The following is an 8,710-nucleotide window of genomic DNA, read 5'->3' as shown; positions in this document are numbered from 1 at the left end:
TTTGTCTAAATTAACCGTGGAAGTACATAATGCTTACCATTGGCAATTGAGAGGACATGGGGCATGGATTTGGCAATGGTGGTAGCTGACATTATAGCCAGTTTCATTCGGCTAAGCAGGATGCTCCTCAAGGGAATAAGGCAAAAATGGATTTTTTTGAATTTTTAAACTTTTCTGAACTTTCAGATACTTGTCTTTATTGACCTGCCTTGCTTAGAAAATTCCAGGTATCAACAAAGCTCAGAAATGTTATTTCCCTCTTTCCAGCTGAACCTGATAAGAACCAATCACAGTGACCACTTCCCTGTGGTTTCTAGAAACACAGTCGCACAACTGAAGTTCTGGGTCTGGGCTCTGCTGAAGTGACCATGAGCAAAGTTTCAAAAAAGAAAAAAAACGTGGAGGAGATGGTAGGTGATTCCCTTAATTTCATACTCCCTGAATGCACTAGTCTCCACCCGTAGCCAATACTGTGGATTTAAATAAATAGGATTACAGCAACTGGGGATTCTGAGCATCTGACCAAATGATGACAAATTCTCTGAAAGTCATTTTTAAAGCCTGCATTTTTAAAGCCCGTGTTTAATAGGATAGCCTCTGGTCAGGTCAAAGTCTTATGAAATTCACAGCTCCTGGCACGAACTATCCTGCAGAAGAGTAATCAAATTATACATTAGGCTATTAAAATGAAAGCTTATGCAGTAGGATACTTTAATCAGAACTGGAAAAGTGGTGTGATTCCCTCCTCCTGGGCATTTGCCTTATTAATGAAATGTGGCCAAAGGTCCCATGCTGACCAGACACAAATGTCTAGATGTTGAGTAAATGTGTAACAGGAGGGAAACAGACAACTCCAAAGGTGACCAGGGTGCAAAGGATTGGTTGTTTAAATGTAAAATACACAAAATCTGCTAAGCAAAATTAGAATGAAAAACTAGGAATATGTATATGTATTTCTAGCTAAGATATATATGCATAAATTGTGTTTTTATAAACAAAAACGACAGGAAGGAAATAAAGCATCACTAGTGAGTTATGATGGGTAGTTTTGGTCATTTCCTTCAAACTTTAGCATTCTATAATTCAACTTTTCTACAATGAATCTATATTAGTTTTATATACCGAAACACATACAAAAAGGAAGTCTTTTTTTTTTTTTAACTAAACAGATGCTCAACCCAAACAGCTGGAATCAGTGCATATTTAAAAGCAAAAATAAATAAATTTTTAAAGATTAAAACATAAATAAAAGCAGAATTCAACACTCCCTGCTATAGAGACCTTATCATGATTCTTAGCCAAAGCTTATTGGGAGGGCAGAGGCTTTGGCAGAGAGATTGTGGGAAGTCTGGTTTGACTCATGTTTCCAATAACCCTCCTCTATCTGAGACCAGCAAAGGCAGGCAAAGACAGGTGCTCCTGCTTGATGGTTAAATAATGATCAAATTGAAATCAGTGACTCAGCAGCTCTATTAGGAGGACACAGAATCACATCTCCTGATCTCAGTCTGCAACTGATGATAAACATGTCATTAGAAGCCAGCCTCAGAATTATTAAATAAAGCAAAGATGCTGAAAATAAAACAGTTTTTCTTCTCCAACAAAGAAAAAGAGCCAAGAGAACCATGGACAAGACTCTTAATTGTTCTGATCCTAGAGATGTGAAAAAATATTGCCAAACTGGAAGACAAGAAGCATCTGGTTATTTTGCAAAGAGAAAAGTCGACTACAAAAAAACAAGGAAAGGACATAAAGGTACATGGATTGAAGCATTCTTGGTCAGAAGGAGCAGGAGCTGATGTAGTGCTTGATACTTGCTGGAGTGTGTGTCTATTCTGAGGCAATGGTTGAATATTTTAAGGAAAAGTTAAAAATACACTCTGTATCAGGCTCCACCAGGCATGAACTTATAGAGACATCTATGTATGTGGAAGGAAATAACAGCTAGTTTACCACACAGCCTGGCTATCACATACCACTTACTGAAGAACCTACCGCCAATAGGAAGAAAACACATCTTTGTTTTTATCAAATAAACTCAGGAAAATAGTACTAAAAAAACCTATGAGTTTCAAAAGAGGTTTGTCCCAGTGCTTACGATGTCCACTGCAATGGGTTTTTTTTTTTAATATTATTTATTTGAGAGAGAGCACCTGAGCATGAGGGCTGGGGGGTGGAGGGCGGAGGGGGAGAAGGGCAGAGAGAGAGGGAGAAGCAGACTCCCCACTAGGCAGGAAGCCTGACACGGAGCAGGATCCCAGGACCCTGAGATCATGACCTGAGCTGAAGGCAGACATCTAACCCACTAGGCCACCCAGGTGCCCCAATTGCAGGGTTTAAAAAGGCTGCCCTCATCAGCCAAGTTGCCTTGGGGCTGACCAGCCTAAAGAAAGCCTAAACTATGGTGTTTCCATTAGAGTGTTCAGGAGCGGAAGAGACTGCCTAAGTATGTATACCTCCAGTCTGCAAGTGTAGACTACAGTAAGTTGAAATCTGCCAAATCATCTTTGCCCATCTTTTTCTTAGCTGTTTATATGCATGGATTTTCACTCATGCATCTGTTGGGGAATGTCATCAAAAAGACATGATTGCCTATTGACCTGTGAGCCAGACCCAGACACTCAGGGCTTTCCCCACTTCCCCTGTCCTTGGGATGTGGGTTCTGCTTGCCTTTCCTGCTCCCAGAGGCAGCTCCAAGGATACAGCCTTGAGATAGTGATATGGTTATTGAGAACATTGACACTGTATACATGACTGCCCAGTTAAGGCCACCTTATAAACTTTTAAGATTTGGTTGGTGGGTGTGAGCCACAACTGTGCAGTATGATGACTGTTGTATTATTAGATTACCAATTTTTCTTTTCTGAAAATACATTTGAGCATCACATCTGGGGAAACTACAACTTTAAGGGAGCCAATCTCATTTATTTTCCAAAGATGGAAGCAAAAACTGAATTACCCTCGTTATGCCAAGTGGTCATTATTGGTTGGGTTTGTTGTTTAAATTTTGTCAAGAAAATAATCCCATTTCACTCATTGTGACTTTTGGGTCATTAGGGAAGCAGGGATGAGTCCTGGTTCTGATAACCTGTGTGCCTCTCTAACTTAAAGCCATGTGAGAGGCTCCATTCCCAATTTCTGAATCAAGCTGAATTAACCCCAAGCTGGGGCACAGGAAACCATTATTTGCAAAGATTACTGTTACCATTTAGAAATAGGGACACTACCTAAATTTCATTTAGAGAAAAACTATCCACCTACAAAAAACTGTCTTGACAAATCAGTCCTGGTTTGACTAATCATTTTGGCTTTTTAAATGAGTATTAGACAAGGTGGACACATGATGAGCCAACACTGCACTGTGGATACATATATGTGTTTATAAGCTATTAGAACAGACAGTGCTGTGTACAGAAATGTTGCTTTTGAAACAATATTTGCAAAACATGCAAACTTCTGTATCTGTATTTGGAAAAAATAAAACCGGTTTTTGTTGCTCAAGAAAATTTTTTTTTCTCATTTTGCTGCAATCCAAGATAAGCCTTGTAAGCAACTCCCCTTTGTGTATTAAACTGGCCACCTACAAACCCGCAGTGGCCTCCAGTTTCCTCCGTCTCTCCCTGCCCTCTGAGTACAGAGGCTGGTTTCAGATTTCACCAGGGGAACTCCAGGATGGTGAACCAACAGCAGCACCCCATGCCATCCTCCCGGAAGGAATTCACCAAGATTTTCATAGTCTAGTCACTACAATTGAGTGCACAAAGTCGACATTTATTAAATACTTCTGAACTTGATCATTTCAATGAATATTTTTGACATTTAAGGGGGGAAAGTGCCCTATTTTCTCCCCTGAGCTGTTCTAGCAGCTGCAGGTAGGTATTACACAGACCTGTGCTATCAAAGTCTCTTGGGGTTGCTCTCCAGTGCTGTTGAAGATTCCATGGCCATAGCCAACCACAGCCCTTGGAAACATGCTGAAAAATGCTTTTTAATTAAAAAAAAAAATGTATCCTAACCATCACAGCTTGCCCTTAAAGGACTATAATCTTTTTCTTCTTCAGGTCTTCATGGCTGCTATACCTCTCTTATGAAATATTGTATTTTACCTTTTATTATTGTTTTTGTACTTCCATCATCAAGCTGAAAGCTCTTTGAGGCAAGATTTGTCTTATTCATCTTTTTTTCCCCTTGTCTTACTCATCTTTGTATGATCTCTAACATTTAGCAAGTGGTAGGAACTCTGGAAATATGTGTTGAGATTAATTAAATATGATAATTTGGCATCAACCATATGAGTGATACCGTCCTACGTAATTGGTACAAAATATCCAAAATTGCTTTCATTATATCATTCACATCTAGCAATCAAAAGCCTGTTCATTGCCCTCCATTTTTAATGGCTAAAGTCACTAACATCCTCTCAGATACCTATCACCCTCACCGATTCTCTCCAGCAGCCACCCAGTTGTATTGTTTCTCCTTGTGCAGTTTCTCTTCCCTCTTCTCATTTCTTCTGTCCTGCTATAGGTCTAGTATTTCCTAACAGGTTCTGTGGAAGACCCGCCTAATTTGTCTTGGTCCTCCCTGGTGAACCCTTCTCACCGCCACCAGGGAAACCTCTCTCATACAGATAACTCTTTATTTTTCTTCTGCAAAAACTTCAAAACATTCTGTTACCCAAAACCTAAATGGCTTCTCCAAGGCCCTCTACTCCTATCTTAGCCAGGCCTAATTTCCAGTTTATCAGATTACCAGCCCCACCCTCAAGCAGGCCCTTTGCCATTCTAGGTCTTCGCCCAGACAGTTCCCTAAAATTTCTATTGAAATTCAGATTTATGTAGTGTCGAGTTTAACAGAAAGAGAGACAGGGAGGTACCTGGAACTTCTTCAGCTATCAGCAGTCATGCATTTCTTTAGCTGTAAGAGTGCAGAAGAACTAAAGCTGGAGATACTCAACATCTCTCCTATGCTATATACCATGCAGGGATCAAACTCCTCGAGAGCAAAACAATGAATGTACATTTTGACTCTGCAAGGGCAGGGATTTTTGTCTGTTTTGTTCCCTGATTTCCCAAGTTCTTAGAACAGTGCCTATCACATAGCATAAACTAAATAAATACCCATTAAATGGGGGAAAACATCATCAGGCATATTGTATATGGGAGAAATTGGAGTCAAGATGCTTTTCATGTGTGCCCCCTCGGTACCTGACAGTGCATGAACCCTGGGGACACAATAGGCATCAGGAAACCATGTCCCACTCTTGAGGAGCTCAGAGCTCATGAAAGGAGACCAGCATCGAGGGGTTATTTGGAATAATTCAAGTGGGGAATCTTTGATGTTAGGCCTCTGATTCCTCAACTGTCAAGGAAGAAATCAGCTAAATCTTCTATGGTCCCTGCCCCCTTCTTGTCTTACACATGCTGTGTATATTTTCCAGATGAAAGGCCATAGAGGCCTGGGCTGTGCCCTCACATCTTTGTACTCCCCATAGTACCTGGTACAGTACCTTGCAACTCATTGTTACTATTACTTTTGTCATCAAACTGGGCTTTGATTGTCTAATTTTTAAAACAGCAATAAAGGTAGAGGTAAAGAAGAAAAGTTCTCCAAACATTCTATTAAGAAAAGGATACCCCCAATAAATAAATCCTATGATGTGAAGCAACACAGAAAAGAACAGGCAGGAAGGCTTCCACACATTCAGATAATGACCATGCTTTGGGCAATTTCTTAACAACCTTAAGCCTTGGCTTCCTTATATACATACTCTATGAATAATCATACCTACTTTACAAGATTAAGACAACTTAATCAGATAATGAATGTGAAATTATGGGGCACTTTCGTGGCTCACCGGGTTAAGCGTCTGCCTTTGGCTCAGGTAGGGATCTCAGGGTCCTGGGACCAAGTCCCACACGGGGTTCCCAGCTCAGCGGGAGTCTGCTTCTCCCTCTGCCCCTCACCCCGACTTGTGCTCTTTCTCAAATAAATAAAATCTTAAAAAAAAAGTATGTGAAATTACTCCCTAAGTATGAAGAACATTCACTACCATTAGTTAAGACTATTCCCATGTGTGTGGTTACAAACCCACTTTGCACCTCCACTGACTTCTTTCCTAACCTAGTCCACCAAGTAAGAGTGTAGAAAGATTTTGCCCTTTGTCTCATAACTTCCCTAGATTTAAACTATTGCCTGTCTCACATGTAGAATTTAAAATGTAGGTAAAAATCACGTCTATTATTGTTGGAAATATTTGTTGATTAACATGGGGAAAAATATAAGAAAGTTAGGAAAATAGATTAAACATTATATGTACTTTTGGTTCATCGCATTTAGAAAAAAAATGACATACCAAAAAGTAAGGAAATTATTCAAAGAAGGAAAACAAAAGTTCACAAAGACATTTACTGCAAAATTATTTACAACTATGGAGAATCACGGCTTTTACCCAGCTCTAGTAAAGCAGAATTTATGTAACAGATTCTTGAGTTCACCCCCAGTTTTTTGGATTCAGTAGATTTGGTCCAACACCTAGAAATTTGCAATGGTTTAAGCAATGGCTTTAAGCAGTGGTTTAAACAATGGCTATGGTGCTATTATTAAATGGACATTTCAAAAAAGATAATGTAGGGGCACCTGGGTGGCTCAGTTGGTTAAGTGACTGACTCTTGATTTTGGCTCAGATCATGATCTCAGGGTCCTGGGATGGAGCCCTGCATCAGGGCGGGCTCTGCACTCAGCCAGGAGTCTGCTTGTTCCTTTCACTCTCCCTCTGCCCCATCTTCCACTCCATGCTCTCTCTCTCTCAAATAAATAAATAAAATCTTAAAAAAAAAAAGATAATGTAGCAACATGGAAAAACACTAATTGCTTAAAGGATGTAAAAATCTATGTTCATTCAGAACCAAGCAATACGTGGGTTTGAGATGTTATGAATCCTTCAGAAAAAACAAACAGCTGATAGCAGTGGTTTCTGCCCTTCCTGTAAAGACTTCTAATTAGTGGAGTAAATAGTTACTGGATTTTAGCAAAATAGCTTAATTTGTCAGGAGACAAGAGGACAAGACACAATACAGAACCATGCCATTAATTTATCATAAAAACACAGACGACAGCAACTACTACCAGAAATTGAGAATGCAGAAATGTTGGCATCATGACAATTTAGTGTGCAGATATTATAGTCACACACATACAAGACCATTGTGGCTCTCCCAGAACCATCCAAAAAATGAAAGAACTTTGACTTTACCATTCATTGGTGTTGCTAGATTAAAAGGTTTAGGTATCCTTTTTAATCCCTTAGCACCTTTAGCGGAACTACATTCTCTGGCACTACAGATAAGATGAATCAAGAAGTTTGCTAATTTACCAAAAAAAAAAAAAAAATCTCAGAGCAGGGAGGAGCAGAGGGAGAGAGAGAACCTCAAGCAGACTCCATGCCCAGCATGAGCCCGACATGGGGCTCGATCTCACAACCCTGAGATTGTGACCTGAGCTGAAACCAAGAGTCGGACGCCTAACCAACTGAGCCACCCAGGCACCCCAGAAAGTTTGCTAATTTATAAAATAGTGATTTTTTAGTAGTCTCCTGTTTGGAGCCCAATCTTAATAGTTAATCTTGGATAATTCCAGCATTTAATAGATGAGTACCTTTTCCCCGTGCCTCTTCATTTCCCTGGGAATCTGTGTAACACTCCTATAACCCATTGAAGTGGGAAGTGGTGAATGCTAGAATCGTTACCAGGTTGAGTTAAACCAGCCGTGATTTAAAGATTCAAGCCAAAGTAGATCTTCTGTTTTCAGATAACTACCTCTAGTTCCTATTTTGTGGAGAGCAAACCTACCATGAAATATGGAGCACAGAAATAGCTTTCTTCTCAGAACTGACAAAAAGAAACAATTTACTCTAGTAACTCAATGACTTGTGATATCTAGAAACATAATGCAAACTCTTAGCCATGATCTGGCCAACACAATCGGGGCTAAGGTTAAACTCCCACTGAAAGCATTATTTACACCAGAGCTAGGCTGTAGGAATTTGGATGATATTAAAAACCTACTCCTTCATCCCATACCAGCACAATGCTATACACAGTTGGTCCTTATAGGGATCTTTTTAAAAGAATGAAGCCACACTAAACCTAAAAACAGCAATAAATATAAATATACAGAGAGATAAAAAGCTTATTTGGTGCAAACTTTCTAGCAGCTCTACCATGCTTCTGGTTTCTTTTGGGCAGAGAGAATGCCCCTGCATTGTTTTGTAGAGTATTAAACTCATATTCTGAGTATACGGAATTTTCTTCAGGGAACAAGGCTTTCTCCCCCGTATAGTCCCAGTGTCAGAGCCATTTTCAGCTCAACTCAGCCGAAATTTTAACTCTAGAGAGGCCCACATCCTTCTGACTTGGGTGGACCTGGTGGTGTGGCCCCAGCAATGGCCATTCTTAATCTGGGGCAAGCCCAAAGAACTGGACTGTTTCCTAAATGGGTGGAGGGCTGTAAGGATGTGCTGGAGTCGGGTCCAGGGGACCAGTGTAGCTCAAACTCCTGAGAACCCACAAGACCAGCGCTCAAGCAGTTCTGGATCCTCTATCTCCCCCTGGCTTCCCTGAACCTCAGACCAAGTTGAACAAATTTGTCTCCCATTGTCGTCCTCTCACCTTCTCCTATACGACTAGTCCTTGAGCCCAGGACACATTCC

General features: G+C 40.3%; 1 non-coding gene across 1 annotated transcript; it reads right to left on the bottom strand.

The window, feature by feature from the left end:
* Positions 1 to 3,841: 3,841 nt before the first annotated feature.
* On the bottom strand, positions 3,842 to 3,977 carry LOC112838088 (small nucleolar RNA SNORA44). The gene has a single exon (XR_003211886.1). It is a non-coding gene; the product is annotated as a small nucleolar RNA SNORA44 (small nucleolar RNA).
* Positions 3,978 to 8,710: the final 4,733 nt, after the last annotated feature.

This window comes from Callorhinus ursinus, unplaced genomic scaffold (assembly GCF_003265705.2).
Source record: "Callorhinus ursinus isolate GAN/ISIS: 27379988/994484 unplaced genomic scaffold, GSC_fseal_2.0 scaffold22, whole genome shotgun sequence".
NCBI lineage: Eukaryota > Metazoa > Chordata > Mammalia > Carnivora > Otariidae > Callorhinus > Callorhinus ursinus.
The sequence above is the reverse complement of the archived record's forward strand: the minus strand, read 5'-3'. Positions and strand labels throughout refer to the sequence as shown.